Raw genomic sequence first — 24,177 nt, 5'->3', positions numbered from 1 at the left:
CCAAGGAAAAAAAATCTGTTGACCTCAAACCTGCATAAGGGAAGGCTTAAGACCTGTCTTCAGGTGCCTGATGAAAAATATTGAAGTTTCGTTGAAGCGGAGGGGTCCAAACAGGAAAGTGAAAATGACTGTCAACAATTTCTCTCTCCAAAAACTTTGAACAGTCATAACTCGGCAGATATACAACATATCTGCGCCAAACTTCCCGTGCTTGTTGAGAGTCATACCCTGAAGGGCCTTGTAGAGATCATTTGCATCAACCCTACAGCGCCAACTAGTGGCAATAGAAAGTCACTCGTTTTTCCAATACATGTCCAGTTCTTTTCAGGTTGGTCATTGTAATTTGAAGACCTATTGTAATACTTATTTACAGCCCATGTCCACGTGTCTCTGTCTGTTGCCGTGACGACCCTTTATTCGCCATTTAAAGGAAATATTTTTTTTCAAAGACTCAGGCAGCTTATATAGCCACAATATTTGGCACACTTCGTCGAATTGGCCCAGTTAGAAGATTAATTTTGGTTTTGAATAAGGGCTTGGCTGCACAGCTCAGTAGTGGCTCCTTTTTTGTAGTACTCTCTCCAATAGGGGTTTTTATCTCTTGGGTGTGGGAATGTAAATAGGCGACTTTCGAGCATGTTATGTTCTAATGAGATGATTAGAGAGGAGCATCTGCCAACACCCTGACCTGCACACAGTCCGAGTTGCGTGACGTCCGAGTTGCGCTAGATTGCGAGGGCCCGTTCAGTCCTGCTTGCAGGCCTAGTTATTATTATTCTTCTTTTTTCAGGGCAAATGAAAATGGCCAATTTGGAGGCCTGAACATGCACGAAAAGTCACCAAAATTTGCACATACGTGCAGATTCGCGTAAATTTTGATAATCTTGCGTCGTTTTGAAAAAATTTCAAAAAATGGCTCAGTGGCGCCCCCTTGACCCTTAAAATTTTCAAAAAGGCCTCTCCTCTCAGGTTTTAAACGTAGAGTGATGAAATTTGGGGAGTAGATACCTTATGCCTAACTGTTCAAAAAAGCCTCTTGCACCCATATCCCAAATCCAACAGGAAATCGGGTATTTTGGATCGAATGTGAAATTTTATCGGTTCACAGTTGGAGTTTACGTTTGGAGGCTTGAACATGCACGAAAACTCACCAAAATTTGCACATACATGCAACTTTGGTTAAATTTTGATAATCTACAAAAAAATTTAACAAAATGGCTCAGTGGCGCCCCTTTGAAATTTTCAAAAAGGCCTCTCCTATTAGGTTTTTTCAACGTAGAACAATGAAATTTAGTGAGTCGATACATTGTACAAAACTGCTCCAAAAAGTCTCTTGCACCCATATTCCAAACCCAACAGGAAGCCGGAAATTTTGGGTCAAATGCGAAATTTTATCGATTTACATTTGAGACCTTGTCGCTGAAGGATAAAGTTGGATCGTCTTCAAAATTGGTCAGACTATTCAGGAGACATATGAGAGCTTAAGTTTTTAAAATGGTGTGTTTTCATTCAAGGGTCTGGCCTGGGCGTGGTCCCAAAGTCGGCCATTTTTAGGCAAAATACCAAATTCAGAAAATGATTAAAAACTCCGTGATCCAACGTTCAATCTTTTTCATTTCAAGCATGTTTATGAGATATCCGAGCCTGAACACGACTGCATTGAAATATTACCCGTTAGGCCTGGCGCCCCCAGTGGAAACAGGAAATGGCCTTCTTTACGAGACAGGCTCCTCCTCCAAGGGAAAAAAATCTATTGACCTCAAACCTGTTTCAGGGGAGCTTCAAGACATGTGTTCAGGTGCCTGATGAAAAATATTGAGGTGTCGTTGAAGCGGAGAGGTCCAAACTGGAAGTGAAAATGACCGTCAACAATTTGTCTCCCCAAAAATTTTGAACAGTCATAACTCGGCAGATATACAACATATCTGCGCCAAACTTTCTTTGTTTGTTGAGAGTCATACCTTGAAGGTTCTTGTAGGGGTCATTTGCATCAACTCTACCGTGCCAACTAGTGGCGACAGAAAGAATTTTTCAAAAAGGCCTTTCCTATTGGGTTTTTTCAACATAGAGTGATGAAATTTGGGGAGTAGATACCTTATGCCTAATTGCTCCAAAAAGCCTCTTGCATCCATATTCCAAATCCAACAGGAAATCAGGTATTTTGGATCGAATGTGAAATTTTATCGGTTCACAATAGGAGTTTACATTTGGAGACTTGAACATGCACGAAAACTCACCAAAATTTGGACATACATGCGGCTTTGCGTAACGTTCGATAATCTTGCAAAGTTACGAAAACATGTAACAAAATGGCTCAGTGGCGCCCCCTTGAATTTTTCAAAAAGGCCTCTCCTTTTAGGTTTTTTCAACGTAGAGGGATGAAATTCAGAGAGTCAATACCTTGTACAAAACTGCTCCAAAAAGTCTCTTGCATGCGTATTCCAAACCCAACAGGAAATCGGGTATTTTGGATTGAATGTGAAATTTTTATCGATTTACAGTGTGCACATTTTACACCTTGGCACCTAGGGAATTAGTTTGATCATTCTCAAAATTGGCGAGACTGTTCATGAGGCATATGAAATCTTAGGTTATCAAAATGGTGTGTTTTCATTCACGGGCCTGACCTGGGCAGGGTGCCAAAGTCGGCCATTTTTTCACCAAAACACCGAATTTGGAAAATGACTGATAACTCCCTCAAAAAACGTTCAGTCTATTTTAAATCTGGCATGTGTGTGAGGTATACCAGCCTGAGTAGGACTGGATTGAAAATTTACCATTTGTGCCTGGCGCCTCCTAGTGGGAACAGGAAATGCCCTTTTTTACGGGACACACTCCTCCTCTAAAGGGAGAAAAATCAATCTACTTCAAACCTGCATAAGGGAAGCCTTAAGAAAACCACTGTTCAAGGTGATATGTTTGTCACTTGTGCAACCACCCCAACCTTTTGACATGAAACAAATTCCAATTGTGATTCCAATTAGGTATTCCATGGTTTAGTTATTAGAGGTGGGAATCTTTGGGCACCTAACGATTCGATCACGATTCAGAGACTGATTCGATTATAAAACGATTATTAATGCCCCCCCCCCATTAAAAAAAAAAATGTTTTGTATATTTGTTCAAAATTGTTCAAAAATCCTCTCAGGCTAAATAAACCAAACTACTATTTTAGTATCACGTTACCGGTTAAAAACAGTAAATAAAATACTCAAGTCCCCATTCTGTATCAGCAGCTTTAAACTACATTCAATTAATGTGAATCAACCGTTAAAGTTGTTAAAATTGCACCCGTTATTCCATCATTTCCCTCATGTCTACTTTCGACATGTGAAAGTTTTAAAACTGCTTCATCATTTAAAGATAGATTCAAGTCAAGATTTTGCCGATTTAGGGGTATTTTACATAAAAAGTAATACGGTTCTTTATAACAGAGCCTTCTAGAGAAGTCTACTGCTTTAAGATGGCGCCTGTTTACTAGCGTGGGAAAGTGTCATTTCACATCTAGTCTAGATATATGTGATATCTACCATTGCCGTATGTTTGTAGCAACTACCAACTGGGCGCTGTTTGTAGCGGCTGACGTCCGCAGTCAGGCATTATTGTTTTTTTTACCTAGCGGCATTAGCTGCACATGATATTTACTCTCGGTCTGTTCCTCATTGCGTCCTGAAGACCGCGCTGACTGCGTTTTATTTCCGCTTTACCTGGTATAATTCAATAATCGGAATTTGGATGTTTGTGAATCGTTCTCGAATCTTCCACGGCCGAATCGCAAATAATCTATTAATCGGAAATTTTGCACGCCTCTAGTAGTTATTATGCTTGTAACTAGAAAACATTTGCGCACGGGCCTTAAGATTTGATGGTTTCGCAGTACAAATTTCAAAGGAGTCAATAATCACTGCAACTCTGCGTCCGAAGGACTCAACAAACTTGTGAGGCATTGTTTTATAGAGTGTTTCTCTGTCGGACCAAACAATTGCTCGTCTCAAGTTAGCATGTAAAAAGGGGCACCATGTCATTGAACACTGTACACAGTCTTACGGGAAACATGGAATATGTGTGCAATGTGTGCAGGCAGGTCCATGTGTGCATGAAAGTCAGAAGGAGCATCTGAAGGGCGCTGAAGGCTCCTCCTGTAGCTCACCAACATCTTCCTCCATCCTCAATTGCTCACGCCTACTTCGTCTAGAAGAGCGGTCCACGTTGGTGGTTGAACAGATGTGTGTCCCAGGCGTAAGGATGGCGCCCAGTCAGGGTCTGGCTCATTCATTTCATATGGTAGTTTTCCTGCAATTACAAAAGTCGTATCAGTCATACAGCAGGTTAACATTAGTTACTCAAAATGTTTTTCAATGCTTTGTAGTTTGTCTAAACTGGTGGGAACTGCCTTCACATGGCAATGATGTATATGCAACAGATTTAAAAAAAACAAAAAACTGATCATTAGGCATAATGTGATATAGTGGACATTATTGTGTTAGTTGTAATACAGGAGTTCGCCAGTAGATGGTATGCATGTAATCTAGATGTGTTATTGTTTGTGCATTACTCCTTGACTAAAAAGAGAGAAAGTGTTCTTGTTGTTGAGAGTCACTTGGCAAGACGTTGAGTAAAGTTGTACAAGCCAATAAAGGTGTCGTGTGGGTCACTCGGTCAAGATATAACATCTTTTTTTTGGCGACGAGGATCAACAAATGTTGGTGTGAGTTGGATTTTTGGACTTTATAAACGGAATTAAGTGGAGGGGGAAAGTATTGAAGAAAAAAAAAAAATGGCGACCATCGGCACTCTGGCAGCGTTTGATGCTAAAAGTCAAAGCTGGGAAGAATACTGTGAAATAATGGAGCAGTTTTTTGAGGCTAATGGGATTGAAAATGGGGACAAGCAAAGAGCTATACTCCTCAGCGTGGTCGGTGCTGCGACATACAGTTTAATACGGAACCTCCTCAGTCCAGAAAAGCCAAAGGAGAAAACTTACCAACAGCTGGTTCTACTGCTAAAAAATCACTTCAACCCTAAACCAAGTGAGATCGTCCAGAGGTACAAATTTGATTCCCGCAGTCGGAAGCCCAATTAATCTGTGATGGATTATGTGGCAGAATTGCGTCGGCTGGCTCATGACTGTAACTACGGTGAGACGTTACAGCAAAAGATAAGAGACAGACTGGTATGTAGAATAAATGATGACCGGATTCAGAGACGACTCCTTGCAGAAGTTGATTTAACTTGTGAGAAAGGACTAGCCATAGCAGTAGCTGCTGAAACTGCAACAAAGAATGTGCAAGATCTACATGACCGGGGCAGGAAAGACAAGTGCTTCAAGTTAAACAAGGGCTCTCACGTAAGTGACACAACAAAGATGGGCGCGAGCGAGTGCTATCGTTGTAAAGGGCAACACAAGCCTTCTGAATGTCGGTTTAAACAAGAAAAATGCCATAACTGCAAAAAAGTGGGACATATAGCTTGTGCGTGCAGGAACAAAGGTGAACAAAGTAAGAAAAAAAAGGAACAGAGAAGTTTTCGTGCACAGAATGTCCAAGAGCAAAAGATGGACAGTGACACAGACAGCTCTGAGGACCCTTTCACATTGCAATGTATGAAGTTCAAGTTGGGACGAATGAGTGAATTTCGCCTGAGAAAAGTGGATCCGTATAAAGAGAGCATGGAAATAAATTGGAAAACCGTTCTTTTTGAAATTGACACGGGATGCAGCCTGACTGTCATGAATGAAAAGACAGTTAACTCCACCTGGGAAAAGTGCCAAACTCCACATATCCAGCCAGTTGGAATACAGTTGGAGACCTACACAGGTCACCCAGTGGAAGTTGTGGGAGCAGCTCGTGTCAGAGTCAAGTACAACAATCAAAAAGTGAAACTGCCCCTAGTGGTGGTTAAAGGAGAAGGCCCCACTCTTCTAGGAAGAAGCTGGCTTGAGGACATTAAACTTGATTGGAAGGAGATCAAAACTCGACACAAAGGCCAACGGGTGCACCATATCCAGACAGAGGAGAAAGTCAACCTGGTAATAAAGACATTACAAAAGGTTCTGTGTCAACATGAAAATGTGTTCAAAGAGGAGTTAGGCACCCTTAAGGGTACCTCAACCACAATTTATGTGAAAGAAAATGCAGTTCCGCGTTTCTTTCGGCCAAGGTCAATTCCATACACCATGAGAGCAAAAGTAAATGAGAAACTGGACAGGTTGATTAAAGAACAAATAATTTCACCTGTGAAGTTCTCTGAATGGGCCGCACCAGTTGTACCCATCCTGAAACCGATGGGAGCCGTCAGGTTATGTGGAGATTATAAACTGACTGTGAACACAGTGTCGTCGTTGGAACAGTACCCCATTCCTCGAGTGGAGGATTTGTTCAATGCACTAGGGAAAGGTAAACAGTTCTCCAAGCTGGACATGAGCCACGCTTATCAACAGATTCTCATGGATGAAAAGTCCAAGAAGTACCTCACAGTGAACACACACCGTGGATTGTTCATGTACAATAGACTACAGTTTGGAGTGGCCTCAGCCCCGGCTATTTTCCAACGGACCATGGAGAGTCTGCTGAGTGGTATTCCACTAGTAGCTGTGTATTTGCTGGGCTCCGCCTTTGCAGGAAAAAATGTGTATTCCTGCAGGATGAAGTAGAGTACCTCGGGTACCGAATCGATGCTCAAGGGCTCCACCCCTTGGAAAAAAAGGTCAAAGCAATTCAGGAAGCTCCGGCACCAACTAATGTCAAAGAACTCAAATCATTTTTGGGACTGTTAAATTATTACAACAAATTGCTTCCAAATTTGGCGACATTGTTGGCACCGTTACATGAACTTTTGAGGCATGACGTGAAATGGGCATGGAAAAAAGAGCAAGAAGCAGCCTTCAGCAAAGCGAAAGACTTGTTGAACACCTCAGACGTACTTGTTCACTACTCAGCGGGTCGTGACTTGGTTCTATCATGCGACGCGTCACCATATGGAGTGGGAGCAGTATTGTCACACGTCATGGAAGATGGAGGTGAGCGACCAATCGGGTTTGTCTCGCGAACTTTGCAACCTGCTGAGAAGAGATACAACTTGACAAAGAAGGGCTTGCTGTCATGTTTGGAATTGAAAAGTTCCATAAGTATTTGTATGGTCGACCCTTCACAATTTATACAGACCACAAACCCTTGATTTATCTCTTCAACGAAAAGAAACCTATTCCACAAATGGGATCACCAAGAGTGCAAAGGTGGGCTGTTCGACTCAGTGCATATGAGTACAAAATGGTCTATAAACCAGGAAAGCACCACAGTAATGCTGACACCATGAGTAGACTGCCGGTTCCAGTGAAATTGAAGAAGGAGGAAGTGACTGAGCAAGTCCTGATGATGGATTTGTTGGATGAGTCATTAGTCACTTCTAACCAAATAAAGAGTTGGACTGCTAAAGATGTGATATTGTCACAAGTTCACGAATACCTTCTCACGGGATGGCCAAAGGAGATCAATTCCTGTCTACAACCATTTCACCAGAGGAAATTGGAATTAAGTGTTCGAGATGGCTGTGTTCTATGGGGATCACGAGTTGTTATTCCTTCCAAAGGACGAGAAAAGATGCTTAAATTGTTACATCAAACACACAGTGGGATGACAAAAATAAAAGGCTTAGCTCGATCCTACATCTGGTGGCCTGGAATGGACCGGGACATTGAGAGAACAATACAAGCATGTCACGAATGCCAGTCTCATCAAAGAGCTCCAGCTCCTGCACCTTTACATCCGTGGGAGTGGCCGGAATCACCCTGGTCGAGGATTCATGTGGACTATGCTGGACCGTTTCTGGGAGAAATGTTCCTTGTGATAGTGGACGCACATTCTAAATGGATGGACATTTACCCCATGAAAACCTCCACATCACAAGCTACAATTGAAAAATTGAGGCAAAGTTTCAGTGTTTTTGGGCTACCACAAATGCTCGTGTCTGACAACGGGACTTGCTTTACAAGCGCTGAATTTGAACCATTTATGAAACAAAATGGTATTCAGCACGTAAGGTCAGCTCCGTTCCATCCGTCATCAAATGGACTCGCAGAGAGAGCAGTTCAGACCTTCAAGGAGGGAATGAAGAAAATGAGAGAAGGTACAATTCAAACCAAACTCTCAAGATTCCTGTTTGGTTATCGAATTACACCTCATGCCACAACAGGAGTGTCTCCTGCTGAATTGATGATGTCACGCAGACTGAGGTCAGCCTTGGATTTAGTCATTCCGGACGTGAAATCCAAAGTGCGCCTTAAACAACAAAAACAGAAAGAAAATCACGACAACAACTGTAAAATGAGAAGTTTTGCAGCTGGAGATGATGGGCTCATAAGGAACTATGCCTATGGACCAAAATGGATACCGGGAGTTGTCCAAAGTTCTTCTGGACCTCTTTCGTATACCATTGCCGTTGATAGTGGTCAAATCGTGAAGAGACATGTGGATCAAGTCAGAGCTAGATTGTCTGATCCGGATTTTCACCCCGAGAAAGAAGAAAGCTTGAAGTTGTTTCCTGACAATCAGCCAGATGAAGGTGTGTCGAGGCAGCAACATCCTAGCCTTGAGTTGAAGGAACCTCAGCTATGTCCAGAGAACAATGCTGAGATACCACCTTCACCCAACCTGATGACTGAAAAGGACTTAACAATGGAAACAGTGGTGAGACGATCTACAAGGGCTAGACGACCTCCAGAACACTTCAAAGACTTTGTTTGTTAAAGAAGAGAAAAAAAAAGTGTTTGAGTATATTGTTTGCTTGTTAATTTGCAAGAAGTATGTTTTTGCTTAAAGGTGGGGGAATGGGATATTGTGGACATTATTGTGTTAGTTGTAATACAAGAGTTCGCCAGTAGATGGTATGCATGTAATTTAGATGTGTTATTGTTTGTGCATTACTCCTTGACTAGAGAGAAAGTGTTGTTGAGAGTCACTTGGCAAGACGTTGAGTAAAGTTGTACAAGCCAATAAAGGTGTCGTGTGGATCACTCGGTGAAGATATAACACATAACAAACAAGCAGAAGATTCTTCTGGTGATTTAGATCGGTAGGCTCCTTCACAGAGTGCTTGGTCAAGCATATCAGTAGCTTAAGCGGGAGGTAAATATGGCATTTTTTTCCTAACACATCTCCCATATTCATCATCATCATCAACATCATTCATGGTGCGCTGTTATATCTTCATTACTACCTTTACTTTCTTTGTTACCCTTGAACTGGTTTTGTGTGTACTAGTACCATACGGTGAACGCCTGTGGCTTATGCAAAGTTAACCAGTAGGGCTACAGTTAGCCATTCTCAGACACAAGCGTGGTTAGCCAAAGTAAACAACACAGCCACACGCCATAAGCGTTCAAATGCAGTCAGTATCAGCATCTGAAGAACATTAACACTTCCAGTTACTTACCTATATGGAAATGTACGGAACAGACCGACATGTTTTCTGTTGATGAATGAAAAGCGATGGCCTTTCTTCTCACCGCTGCAGCCAACTGACGCCTCTTGGTCGAATTCTATCTGAGGTCCATACTTTCTCTTCCAGGCGAGAATGCTAAAAAACGTATCCCATCCTTTTTGCATTCGTTTCTATCATGGGACCTAAAATGTTAGTCTTTCACACAACACGAGTGTACCATTTTCAACGATTACCACGCAGAATGGTTGCCTAGCAAAGAATAACGTGAAGCGGTATGCTTAGTTAAGAGTCTTTATTGCTCGCTTTGAACTCTCGTACACTCTCTCTTGAACCGGAACGCGCGCGGCTCTTTATAGTGTCTAGTCACCTGACTGTGACGCAGCCGGTAACGCGCTCGGCCAATCAGACACACAATTATGGTGGGTAAATTATGTCAACAAAGGGTCACCACACAGGTCCCCCCAGAATTCACCCACAAATGACGCCAGTCGCAACCCGAATCAAAAGTACGGAACGGAAGGGCTGCGTGGCCGGGGCGACAGTAAGACGACCGAACGGACGGTCAGGCGGCCGTCCAGGATGCCAGACGCGGGACGCCCAAGCAGAACAGTCCGGAGGACGCCCAGGATGCCAGGCAGCAGGCGACCGAAAGCGACGGTCAGGCGGCCGTCCAGGATGCCAGACGTGGGACGTTCAAGCAGAACGGTCCGGAGGATGCCCAGGACGAGGAGCGCGCCGTGCAGCACCACCCAGGGGAGGCTGGAGAAGCGGACGCCGAGAGAGGCGGCACGCGTTGCTCAGCAGCGGTCGAGGAAGAGGTCGAGACGTGCGACGAGCAGCACCACCCAGTCGAGGCTGCAGACGAGGGCGACGGGCGCGGCGGTCGGAATCGACCGGTCGAGGCCGGAGACGAGGGCGACCGGCGTGGCGGTCGGAGTCGACTGGTCGAGGCCGGAGACTAGGGCGACCGGCGTGGCGGTCGGAGTCGCCCGGCCGTGGACAAGGGCGACTGGCGAGACGAACCAAGTCGACCGGTCGCAGCAGGAGCAGTGGAAACACCGAAACCGGAGCGACGCCATCGTTGTCCAAAGGCGGTGGACGAGGAGAGACGTCGGGGGCGGCGTTCGCTGGCGCTGGCCGACGTGCAACCTCGGAGACTTCCGGAGGCGCCGGCACAGCAGCAAGGCTAGCGGCGATGGCCAGCGGCGTAGGCTGAGGACTGACCTCGGAGACTCCCGGAGGCGCTGGAGCGAGGTCAGTGGCAGCGGTGTCCAGCGGCGCCGGCAGAGGGGCGACCTCGGAGACTTCCAGAGGCGCAGGTGCTGGAGCGACGTCGTCAGGAAGGCCAGCAGCAGGCGTAACGTTGACGAGAAGACCAGGGCCGGACGGGACGCCGTCGAGAAAACCAGGGCCGGACGGGACGCCGTCGAGTAGGCCCGAGGCGGATGGGGCGTCGTCGAGTAGGCCCGAGGCGGACGGGGCGTCGTCAGGGCTGGACTGGGACAAAAAATCGGCCCGGGCATTTTGAGCCGAGACCGGCCCACCAGGTATTGATGGAAAGACAATTAAGCCTATGAATGAAAACAAACTTTCTTGTGACAATGCTTTCACACTGTCTTGTTGGTGTATATATACTTCATGACTCATTATGACAGAATTTGTACGACCGTATAGCACAATCTCTTCAAAGGTGAAACAAATAATCATGAAAAGTATGGAGTGATCGACTTATCATAAATATGGTTTAACTTGGCCAATTGAGACCACTCATAAACTGTCATATAGTTGAGATTTCGCACTTTTGACAGAAGTTTGAATGGAAACTACCAGGCTAGATCTTGCCTGCGTTGTCTTACAAAAAAAAAAGTTATGTGCTCGGACGCGCCGGCGCGTCCGCTCGACCTTATAAAGTTTTTAACTACCTAACAAATAGAGATAATACTTAACTAACTAAATTAATAAAATAAAGTTACTTAAGCACTAACATAATTACAACTAGAATAGCATCATAGAAACCGTCCAGCATTAGAGAAACCCCATCATGTTAGTTTGCATGCACAGCTAGCTAAATTGCTTAACGGCCTAATTATAACTACTGGCGGTGTTAAGAGTTAGCTAGCGCAATGAAAATAAACTACACCCACGCTTAATTCATATCTGAACCAGATAGACTGCAGTTCAACACATCTTACCTGAAGTTCAGATTCCCCTCCACTCGGACCGCCGGCGGCCGCGGGTCTCTCCTCCTGCCTCCCCTTCCCCTCATCCACCTGACGGCCACCCCCGCCATCGTAACCTGCGGTTGCTGCTGTCGCTGAAGAGGAAGCTCCGCCACCGGCAAACATCTGTGTTATTTTAACACATTTAGCGGCATCCGCATGAAGGGCTTGTCTCTTTCTATCTCTAATTTTTTCCGCTCCTCCTTTCCTTTTCTTGTAGTTATCCATTTTGTTTATCTCCTCTCTCTGTATATCTGATTAATGTATATCTGATACCTCTGATCAAGAGGGAGGGGGCATCGGCCCTCGTTTGTAATTGGTCCAGCCCATAACGAATCTTGACTGATGGGCCGACCTACCAGTTTTGTGTACCAATGTGATTAATACCGTTAGGGGAAAAAAAAAAAATCAGGACCGGCCCAAAATCGCCATCGGCCCACCGGGCAAATGATACCTGATACATGATAATGATATGTATGCCCGATGGCCAGTCCAGCGGTGGGCGTCGTCGAGTAGACCGCAAGCGGGCGCACCGTCGTCGAGTAGGCCGCAGGCGGGCGCAATGGCGCCGCTGCCGGGAAAGCCAGGGACGGGCGCAGCGGCGTCGATGGAGAGCGGCGATGGAGCCGAGGCGAGCGAGAGCGGGGCCGGAGGCGAGACAGCAACGTTGGCGTCGGGAAGTGCCAGAGCGGAAGCGCGCGGCGGTGGCGCGGGTAACGGGACAGCATTACGGCTGCGAGGAACCGGGGCGGAAGAGCCGCCATTTATGGCGGGTACCTCGGACAGCAGGGCTCTCGAGGCGGGCACCGTGGGCGTCAACGAAGTCAACTTGTATGACGGTACAAAAAGTTTGAGGAGGTGCGCCTTGAGCCCCGTGTGCCCACCTTCGGCGGATAAACCACGAAGCGCTGTGCTCTGACCGCCATTGAGTGCCCGAGCGCGGCCACCACGTGGTAGAAGCGCATGGTGTCGTCGGAAACACCACGGAGGACGAACTGCTCCTCCGCGTTAGCGAACCATGCGGCCGCAGAAGACTCAGAAAACATCGGAAGCTCGAAAAAGCTAATAGCCGCCATTGCTGAAAGTGTTCAAAAATGCCTCGGGGTCACCAGTGAAGCAGTATGCTTGGTTAAGAGTCTTTATTGCTCGCTTTGAACTCTCGTACACTCTCTCTTGAACCGGAACGCGCGCGGCTCTTTATAGTGTCTAGTCACGTGACTGTGACGCAGTCGGTAACGCGCTCGGCCAATCAGACACACAATTACGGTGGGTGAATTATGTCAACAAAGGGTCACCACAAACGTCGCAGGCTTGTTGTTGTTGTGCAATACACGAAAACCCAAAATGCATTGCGCCGGAAACGTCACGAGACAATAACCTATTGTTCAATATAAAAAAAAAAAAAAAAAAAAAAAAAAAATCGCTTTCGGACATGACGTCGTCAATACTCGCCGTCCGAGTGCAATTCGGAACAGTCGTGCTTTGAAGACAATCCACTTTTCATCTCTCCTTGGCCCCATGACGTAAAATAATCCATTAAAAAGTGGCATAAATCTCCGGACACGCCAAGAATCCGTTCAATGAATCTCGCTTCTGTTTCGAGTCATCTGGATGAACGTTGGAACTTCGAGGCCTTGCTTAGGTTAGCCACCCCTAGCTTGTGATCAATACGTCACCGAGCAACCAAATATCAAGTCCCAAAATGTCAGTTGAGTAAGTTGACTTTTGACTCCATTGTCTTGCAAATACGATACATTATAATTCGAATGTTTACAGATGCAAAATATGTGACTTGTGCTGTTTATGCTCTTATTTGTTGTTTTTTTGTTGTTTTTGTTTTCATTGTATCTTTACGGTTTTTGTTTCTGATCGTCTCACTCATTTTAATTTTATGGAAAGCACTTTATTATTCTCATGTAAGAATTCTACATATTTACCAATCGAAAATGGAGAAACGACCTTCCAGTAACGTCCGATAATACTTGCTGGACACAAATCAGTAAAAATACATTTACAACGACTAAAAATAGCAATCTGCAATTTACGCAGTTTAAAATACTGCATAAATGTCATGCAGCACAATTTAATACGTACAAAATGGGGGTTTCCTAATCCAATAAATGTCCAAACTGTCAGGAAAATACTCCAGATACATATTTGCATGCTATTTGGCAGTGTGAACCTGAACAACAGATCTGGCTGCAGGTAACAAAGTACCTCTCATCCCTTTTGAACTGTAGGAACCCACTGTCTCCATATCTTTGCTTGGCGTTCTAGAGGCTGTCAATATCTCAAATAATCAAGACGGTCCTCTACTGGCAACTTAAATGATTGCTAAACAAAAAAAAATATATTGCTAAATGGGAAAAATAAACAAAATACTAACATGAACCAATGGCTAAATTTAGTCATGGAGCATATAATACTGGAGAAAATATCTGCAAAACAGACAAAGTGCGCAACTATGAAAAACGATGGGCAACATTCGCGCAAATGCTCTAGCTAGAATAATGATTCCTTCTTGCATGTGAAGGAATGCCATAATAATAGTAATACTGTAATAACGTGGTGAAAAACACACACAAGGCTGAAAAACCAGTTTCTGTCCTTGCAACCACCCATAGACTTCATAATGGTATTGACGGGTCAGATTGGTCATGCACTGCGCCTCGCATTCAAGTAGGGGGCCACCCACATTAAGAGGAGCAATTCACAAACACGCACGCAGCAATCTAATGCCGGATTTCTGTTGAAAAACTACGAAAGCTATACCGCATACAAACAGGATTGTCTCAGGAGTGATTTGTTCGAGGATTCAAGGTAAGTCCCACAGCATGGCAAGTGGGCATTTGCGTGTTGTTTCAGCACAATTTTCTGTGCATATTCTGGAACCTGTACCTGTCTCGTCATACCTGCGCTGTCATATGTACTTTGCGTTCCGGCACCATATGATTTAAAAATTAAGCACTGACCAAACCTATGTGCTTAATATGCTTAACTCATTCACTCCCAGCCATTTTCACCAGCTTTTGATAGCAAAGTAACAATTTATTCACACATGACTACTGAGAGATGACGGTTTGTCGCCGAGATGACACCATTGTCGTTACATCAGCCGTGTCAACTTTTCCCTCATCGTTGTCTGTCTCACAAAGATGGATTATTTTTGCGTTTCTGCGGAGCCACTGCACTGGGGGTCTCACTCGTTTTGCTCGGTTGTCCAGCGCCTGGCCTCCCAGGCGTCCTCTCCGTTGTTTTGTTCGGTCGGAGCGCCGCCTGGCATCATGCCACCAGCGCTTATTGCTTTAAAACGGGTTTGGAGTGTTGTTCTTTGTTTTTCAGATAGAGCGGAAGCTATATATGCTTCTTTAAAAAAAAAAAAAAAAAAAAAAAAAAAACGCAAAAGACGTATAAATACGTTTTTGGGACAGTGAAGCATTTAATGATAGAACGTATTTATACGTTTCTGGGAGCAAATGAGTAAAAGACAGTTGCTCTGATAAAAAGTGAAAATGTGAAACGCCATTATGTTAAAGAGCACAGCTCTTTAGAAGATGTTTCCTCCTAAATCAGAATTGAGAAGTCAAGAAATTAACAGGTTGAAGCAGCCATATAGAGTCAAGCAAGGTTATTGTTAAATCCATGACACAACAACAAATTGCTACGGAGTGCTCACTCAGTGTCTAGGTGTTGGTCAAACATAAGCAGTTCTCTAATTGAGAAATAATAAAATAGTCTATGACTGAAGTAATGACAGCAATGTTCAAAGGGAAAGAAAAGGAGGAAAATACAACAAAAATCAAACAAATCTCACTCTCAGATTTATCAACCACAAGACGCACTGAAGTACTGGCTGATGATGTGAGTAAACAGCTTTGTGACCCCCAAATGCCATTTCTCTCATTGACCAGTGTTTTACAGTTAGTAACTGTCAATAATTGTTACGTTTGCACCTTAATGACAGAGCTTGTCATTTATGTTCTGAACAGGTGAACATGTACTGTACTACTTGTACATGTTTACTTTTTTGTCCAGCGGTGTTTTACAGTTACAAAATGTACTGTCAGTAGTTATTGTTTGCACCTTAATGACAGATCTGGTCAATTATTGAGTGTACATGTGTAAACATTGTACTTGCATGTTTTTTTGTATTTTTATTTTAAGTCAAGAAAATATTTTAATTTATTTTTATTTAATCAGAATGTACATTGTATTTTTGTTTGGTCAAAAGAAAACCACCTTCAACCTGCCTTGTACTTGACCGTCATTAATAAATGGACCCATGCTTGTATGAACAAAATAATTGTGGACCTTCAAGATTTGTATTTGAGGACCCTTGTATAGTGTATACTCAAGGGTTTAAGGCATTTCAACTAAGCTTGAGAACGATAAACCGATACGACCGGATATCCGGTTTTACAGGTGAGAGATACAGCTGTATCGATAGTAAAGTTACCATTCGACAGTAATTAGCCATTAAATATTCAATGAACTGATAGTAGAGATAGAATTCGGCTATCACGAGCACAAGAATCGGCTTCTAATGCCTAGTTCAATGCATTGCTTAATGGGATGATAATTTAGCTTTTACTTCACATGCTGCGCTTGTGTCATTCACCACACAGCGCACTTAGATTGAGACCACACGCACAACTTCCCATGCATTTCGGCAGAACCGCTACTAGTCGCCGTCATTACCCGATTGTCACGGGCATGTCATAACAACGCGAGAGCTAACAAAACCACTGTAAGGCACGCTGCGTAGCGTTTTCTTCACAGCCCAAAACGAGAACGAAACTAGTAGTGGCAAGGAAGCAACATGCTAAAACAATGGACAGTTTGAGCACCGACGCCAGCGAGGTGCAGCAATTGGTTTTCAACGCACCCAGGAAAAACAAAAGTCGGACTTTGAAGTGAAGAAGGCAGCCAGATCTGTTTGCATGGGACAGAGCTAGTGTGAAGTGTGGAGCGGTACAGAGATCATGAGTTTCTAACCCTGAAAAATAACCTACTACAATGGTGGAAAGGGTAGCACGACCTCTGGAGATTTTTTTTTTTCACGAAACGCAGTCTACTTGAACATTAACATGTGGATTAGTTGATCTTCCTCAAGAAAAAATCTGCCCTTCAAAAAAGATATGGACAGTGATGAGGAATAAAAAAATGTGGAAGCACAGGCATAAGTGAAAGAGTGCTGTGTATACGGTTAAAGTAATGATTATTGACCTGTCTGTCTAAAATGCCATGTTTTTATTCCCCCAATTATACCAGTGGTAAAGCATAATTTATTATTTATTTATGATAACATTGCAGGTTTAATTCTTTTTTTTCTAGAGCTGCTGCATATAATTAATATTTTTTGTTTGTAAGATGTTTACGTTGAAAGTTTGCACTTAAATTACTTATCTCTTGTGTTCGAAACACCAGGAAATACAGTAAGTGAATTACTGCACTTTATTGTTGTCTGTCACTGGAATTTTATTTTATTATCAATCCCATCCAACAAAATGACGGTCATATAGTAAGCCTTTTTTTTTTTTTTCATTAAAAAAATAAAACATAACATTGGTATGAAATTTTGTTTAATTTTGCTATTAGAAATGTGGTCTTTTTTATATGTTTAAAATACTGTACGAACACAAACAACAAATGTTTACTATCGTATCGTTTTCACTTTGTATCGAACCGTATCGTTCTTAAACTGTATTGAATCGTATTGAATCGGTCGGCCGTAAAAATGTATCGTGTTTGAATCGAATCGTAACCTGTGTATCTAGATATATATCGAATTGGCTTCATGCCAGAGATTCCCAACCCTAATTTCAACATTCGAAAGTTTATTTGTTTATATTTTTTATGTTTTAATTTTCTAATCCATTTTACTCTATAGTGTTTAAACTGTTGTTACATGATGAAATTTTTGCTGACAAGCAAAATAAAGAGAACTTTGGGGGAGGAATTGTTCTCCTTCCGCACAACGTACCAGCACTGTGGCCCAAAAACCGAGGTACGGATTGTACCATGGGCGACCTGTACCGTTGCACTCCTAGTTTGTGCATGCTGCAATTAGGCATACTGAGGTAAATGAGATTGTAGGTGCCAGGATTAGCGATTAGGTAGCATAGAATAGAATGTCGACACCTCTGGGAAGTTGCTCTCCTCTGCCCAAATTTATCTAAAAATGATGCCAATCGTTTGTGCTGCATTTCTGCTTGTTTGTACTGTAAAAATTTTTGTTTGTTCTTGTTATCGTTTTTTAAATATATACAATCCTTTTTAAAAAAATTTTTTATTAGGTCAATCTGATGTCTACCAGACCCCCATTTTCATTTAAAATGGCTAAAAATGGTGTCAATGGTTTGTGCTATAAAAAGTTTCATTTGTGCTGCTCTCATTTTGAGATATTGAGATACTAATTTGGGGTGATGATGTCACGCAGCCCCCTATTTATTTTAAAATGGACCCGAAATGTTGCCATTGGTTTGTGTTACACTTGTGCTGTAAAAAGTTTTGTTTTTGCCGCTATTGTTTTATAGATATTGAGGTATTAATTTCGAGTGATGACAACTCTCGCTGCCCGTCCATATCCAACTCCTGTGGCTGACAAGCGTACCAACTCTCTCAATCACAGAGGGGTGTCCCAACAATTAGCGCAAACATAGTATGAATGAATGGCACCCCTTCGGGTTCGTTTTGCAGTAAATGGGGGGGCTTGAGATATTAATTTCGAGTGATGACATTACTGTCATCAGATGACTGTTTAATGTTTGTTTCTTAGTTATTAAAATGTGATGTCAAGCATATAGAACTACATTGTGTCATAGCGGATGCCAACAAGATACGAATAAATACAAAATTATCACGGCAGAATATTTCTGAAGTAATAAATATTTGGGAGACTGAATATGACAAATGAAGAAATAAGATTTGGCCCATGTGTGATGATGGTCTTGGGTCTTGCAGATGTCAGTCAAGCGCATCATCCTGAACGCCAGGAGGCTGCTAGCATCAAAGAAGAGGAGGAGGAACAGTCATTACACATCAAGAAGAAGGAAGAAGAATTGATCCACATTAAAGAGGAGTGGGATGAGTATTTCATTATAGCTGAGAACCCCTGCATTGAGGAGCAGCAGCAGCCTCATCCCCTTAAAAAGGAGGAGGAGGACATCTCCAAGTGGACTGTTGAGCCTTTGAAGGTTGAAGATGACGGTCCGAGTGAGGGCAGCAGAGGGGCGGTGCCTCCGGGTGGCAGCAGCAGTTCAAAAGAAGGATCCCGAGCAGACGGCCTCATCGCTCAACCTTCAGAGAGTGACGACGCCACATCACACTCGCCGTTCTGTGAGTATCAAGTTACAATAAGGGGAGTGAGAGCTCTGTCTGAAGAAGACAGAATTCAAGGGCGTAGGTTTGGTCTCAACATTGGCAGGGGCGCTATAACAGCATGACCTGCATGTACACTGTCACTTTTTGCTGTGGATAGGACATTAATAAGACGAAACAGATCAGGTGAACGGGGGTCAGGGCTACATTTCCCACGAATATGCCAATGTGTTTCCTACGTAAAAATGAAAAAAAAAAAAAAAAATATATATATATATATTATTATTTTCATGGGAGAAAGTCATTTATCTAAAATAGGGGTATTCCCCCTTGCTTTATATAGAGAAATTTACAGTGGTTGTTTTTCTTTTGGTGGGGGGGGGGGGGGGGGGTGCAGGGGAAGGTAACTACTGAACGTCGGCGAACGTGACGTCACATCCGGTGAGTGTATCGTTTGTTTGTTAGCGCTGCTACTAGTCGCTAATCTCCTAGTGCTCCTCAATTTGTTTTATCCCACGGACACATCGGAGAATCGATCCTAGGCTGGTTCGGCTCTCCTAGTGCTCCTTAATTTGTTTTATCCCACGATTTAACAGGTCGTGGGTTAAAACTACTCTCCTCTCCTCTTTAGCTCTATCTTGCTAGCCTAGCTTATCCGAGCTATGGCTAGCCCTCTGCCTTCTTCCTCCCGTCTTTTCTGCTCAGTGTGCTGTATGTATAGCGAGCACCCTGGCTCCTTCGTCGAGGACAGTTGTAGCTGTAGGAAGTGTAGCTTAGTCTCAGGGTTGGAGACCAGGGTTTCTGAGCTAGAAGCACGGCTCTGCACTCTAGAGACGAAAGCTAGTCCTAGCTATAGCCAGGTAGTGGCAGGGCCCGCAGGTCGTGCTTGCAGTAGTAGGATTGCTAGTGCAGTTAGCCCCCCAGCGAGCCCCGTCCAGCCGGGGGAAATTAAGGACGGATTTGTGACTGTACGGGGGAAGCGCAGTGGTAAACGCACAACTTTAGTGCACCAGCAGCTTCACGTCAGCAATAGGTTTGCCCCCCTCAGCGACACACCGGCTGAACCAGACACTCTCGTAATTGGAAGCTCCATAGTTAGAGACGTGACGCACCTGGCGGTGTCTGTCAGGTGTTGTCCAGGGGCCAGAGTCGGTGACATCGAAGGAAACCTCAGGCTCTTAAAGCAGAGTAGGAAGAGGTTCCGCCATATCGTGATTCACGCAGGCGGTAACGACGCCCGGCGGAAACAGTCTGAGGTGCTTAAATTAAACGTAGCCTCGGTGTGTAAACTTGCTAAGTCGATGGCGGACACCGTAGTTTTCTCTGGTCCTCTGCCTAATTTGGTCAATGATGAGATGTACTCTAGATTCTCATCATTTAACCGCTGGTTGTCTAGATGGTGCCCAGAAAACGATATAGTCTTTGTTGATAACTGGCACGCGTTTTGGGGCAAGTCCGGGCTCATGCGCCGAGACGGCATTCATCCGACTTGGGACGGTGCTGCTCTCTTAACTCGAAATTTGGCCGCCAAACTAAGTCTCCCAAAGTGACACTTCAGAGTGGGGGCCCGGGCGCAGTGTTGTAGTGTAAAACCCAACTCTGTTAGTAGTGACCACTCGCCTCTTTCCGAGCTGTCACAAATCCAAAATTCAGGACAGAAGATAGAGACTGTGTCCGTGCCTCGTATAGTGAACGGGGAAAACAGAGTACTATAGGAACGAGACCAAAGAATTTAATACATATAGTCCCTGATAGCAGTGAAAATAAAATAGCTCTTAATAAATATATAAAATGCGGATTATTAAACATCAGGTCAATCTCGCCCAAATCTCTGTTAGTTAATGACTTAATTGGGGATTATAATATTCATATTTTAGCCCTGACTGAAACTTGGCTTCAGCAGGATGACTTTGTTAGACTTAATGAATCCACACCCCCAAGTCACGTGAATTTTCACACAGCTAGAAGCACGGGCCGTGGAGGGGGGTGGCAGTAATATCACACTCTTGTTTAGGTATGAGCCCAAAAAGTAAATCTAATTACATTTATAACTCCTTTGAAAGTCTAGCGCTATCAATTATAGACGCTAACTGGAAGAACCAAAAACCAGTTCTTTTCATAGTGGTTTACCGTCCCCCTGGTCCCTACTCACAGTTTTTGTTAGATTTCTCTGACTTTTTATCTAGTATTTTGCTAAGCTGGGATAGAATTATAATTGTAGGGGATTTTAATATACATGTTGACGATGAAGGTGACTCCCTTGGTAAGGCCTTTAATGACCTACTAGATTGGACTGGCTTCATTCAAAATGTAAATAAACCAACTCACAGTCACAAGCACACCCTGGACTTGATTTTAACCTTCGGTACGGAGATTAGTGATCTTAGTGTCCATCCCCACAACCCCGTACTGTCTGATCATTTTCTAATTACCTTTCAGTTTGTGCTTCAAGATAATCCGCCACTAGTGACTAGAACTCAGATGAAAAGGACATTAGGTGATCGCTCTGTTTCAGAGTATGAACAGATAATTCAGCCTATATTTGCCTCCATGTCATCTAATTATGAAGGAATAATGTCCAGCCTTGCTGTTAATGACGAGTTTGTTGATCGTGTTATGTTTACGCTTCGTACTACCCTCGATGTCGTCACTCCCTCCAAATTAAAGTTTGTCAAGCTGAGACGAGCCTCTCCCTGGTATAATGCTGAAACATGCTCTCTTAAACAATCGACACGTAAATTAGAAAGACTTTGGCGCCGTTCCAACACAGAGCACACCCACTCTGCCTGGAAACACAGCTTAGTGACATATAAGCAGGCCTTGCGTACGGCTAAAACCAGATATTACTCATCCTTAATAGAGGAAAACAAAAATAATCCTAGGTTTCTGTTCAGCACTGTAGCAAGGCTGACAAACAGTCACAGCTCAATAGAACCTTATATCCCAACCACCCTTAGCTGTGATGACTTCCTAAAATTTTTTAACAATAAAATCGCAACTATTAGAAATAAAATAAATGAATCACTTCCAGTTATTAGATCTGATAAAGTGCAGACAAAGAATTCGGAATCTCCTATAAACCCCTCTAAAATATTAAATAACTTTACCACTGTAGACCAAATTGATGTAATTTCAATTATAATGTCCTCCAAACCATCAACGTGCCTACTCGACCCAATCCCAACCAAACTTTTTAAAGAGACCCTGCCTCTAACTATTGACACTATCTTAAATATAATAAATACCTCATTAGTTACTGGCTACGTGCCGCAGTCCTTTAAATATGCAGTTATTAAACCGCTCTTGAAAAAAACTACTCTTGATCCTGAAATTTTGGCCAATTATAGACCTATTTCTAACTTACCATTTCTCTCCAAAGTCCTTGAAAGAGTGGTAATTAAACAGCTCTGTCAGCACCTACAGGACAATAGTTTATTTGAACAGTTCCAGTCTGGCTTTCGAGCTCATCATAGCACTGAAACCGCATTAGTTAAAGTAACTAATGACTTGTTACTTGCCGCTGACGTTGGATTAGTCTCGATCCTGGTTCTGTTGGACCTGAGCGCAGCCTTTGACACAATCGACCATAATATCTTATTGCAGAGATTAGAATGTGACATAGGCATTAGAGGAGCAGCCCTCTGCTGGTTTAAATCATATTTATCTAATAGGTACCAGTTTGTCAATGTAAACCAACAATCATCATCGTACTCTAGAGTTAGTTATGGTGTGCCGCAAGGATCTGTCCTCGGGCCCATCTTGTTTACGCTGTATATGCTTCCTCTAGGTAATATCATCAGAAAACATAGCATTAACTTTCATTGTTACGCTGACGACACACAACTGTATTTATCAATTAAACCTGATCAGGTCAGGCAAGTAGAAAAACTAAGCGCCTGCGTCCGAGATATAAATACCTGGATGAGCACTAACTATCTTCTACTTAACCCTGAAAAGACAGAAGTCCTTATAATAGGCCCGAAAAGTGTTAGAGACTCTTTAGCTGCCCAGATAGTCACTCTGGACAATGTAGTGTAGCCTCCAGCGCCACAGTTAAAAACCTAGGAGTTTTATTTGACCCTGACTTATCGTTTAAAGCACACATTAAACAAACCTGTAGAACGGCTTTCTTTCACCTGCGCAACATCGCCAAAATTAGAAATATTTTATCTAAAAGCGATGCAGAAAAATTAATTCACGCGTTCGTTACATCGAGATTGGATTACTGTAACTCCCTACTTGCAGCTTGTCCTAAAAGCTCTCTAAAAGGTCTTCAGCTAGTCCAAAACGCATCAGCAAGACTTTTAACAGGAACCAATAGAAGAGAGCACATCACCCCTGTGCTCCAGGCACTTCACTGGCTTCCAGTCGAGTTTAGAATTAAATTTAAAATACTCCTTCTTACATTTAAGACCATTAATGGGTTGGGGCCATCTTATCTCACCGATGCTCTGGTTCCATACCGCCCCAACAGAACACTCCGATCTCAGAATGCAGGTCTACTGGTAGTTCCCAGGGTTTATAAAAGTACTGTCGGAGCTAGAGCCTTTAGCCACCAAGCCCCTGTTTTATGGAATCAGCTTCCAGCTAGTATTAAAGAAGCCGAGACAGTCTGCACATTTAAGATTAGATTAAAAACGTTCCTATTCGACAAAGCTTATGGTTAGCCTAGTTGAAGTCGGAGTAGACTCACAGTTTAGTCTAAGCTGCACTAGAAACTATAATGCTGGGGGCAGTACAGCCGCTGAGTTCTATCTCCTTTTCTTACTCTACCTACCACTTGTCTTACTTTATTTCTATTTTCCAATGTTAATATCTAGTTGTCTAGTCTCTTCATCACTAGTCACCCGGTGTCCCCTTTCCCCCCTCCCCTCTGGGGAGGGGCTATTTTTCAGCTGCAGCCTCCTGACTGTCCGGACCCCTGGCTGGATAGACGTCCTCGCTGCTACCCCCGTCTCATCTGACTAGAGGGACTTCTTCTTGCTCCTTTACTCCACTGTATTTTTACGGACTATAATTTCGCTTGCTAATTCCCATTAGCCGTTCTGTGGTTCCTGTCTATCCGTCCTGGGAGTGGATCTCTCCTGACTGTGGTACTCCCCAAGGTTTCTCATTTTTCTCCCAATTGACTCTGGAGTTTTTGGAGTTTTTCCTTGCCGGCATGGAGGGTCTTAAGGATAGGGGATACCCAGGACTTGAA

Source organism: Corythoichthys intestinalis, chromosome 11 (genome assembly GCF_030265065.1).
Source record: "Corythoichthys intestinalis isolate RoL2023-P3 chromosome 11, ASM3026506v1, whole genome shotgun sequence".
NCBI lineage: Eukaryota > Metazoa > Chordata > Actinopteri > Syngnathiformes > Syngnathidae > Corythoichthys > Corythoichthys intestinalis.
The sequence above is the reverse complement of the archived record's forward strand: the minus strand, read 5'-3'. Positions refer to the sequence as shown.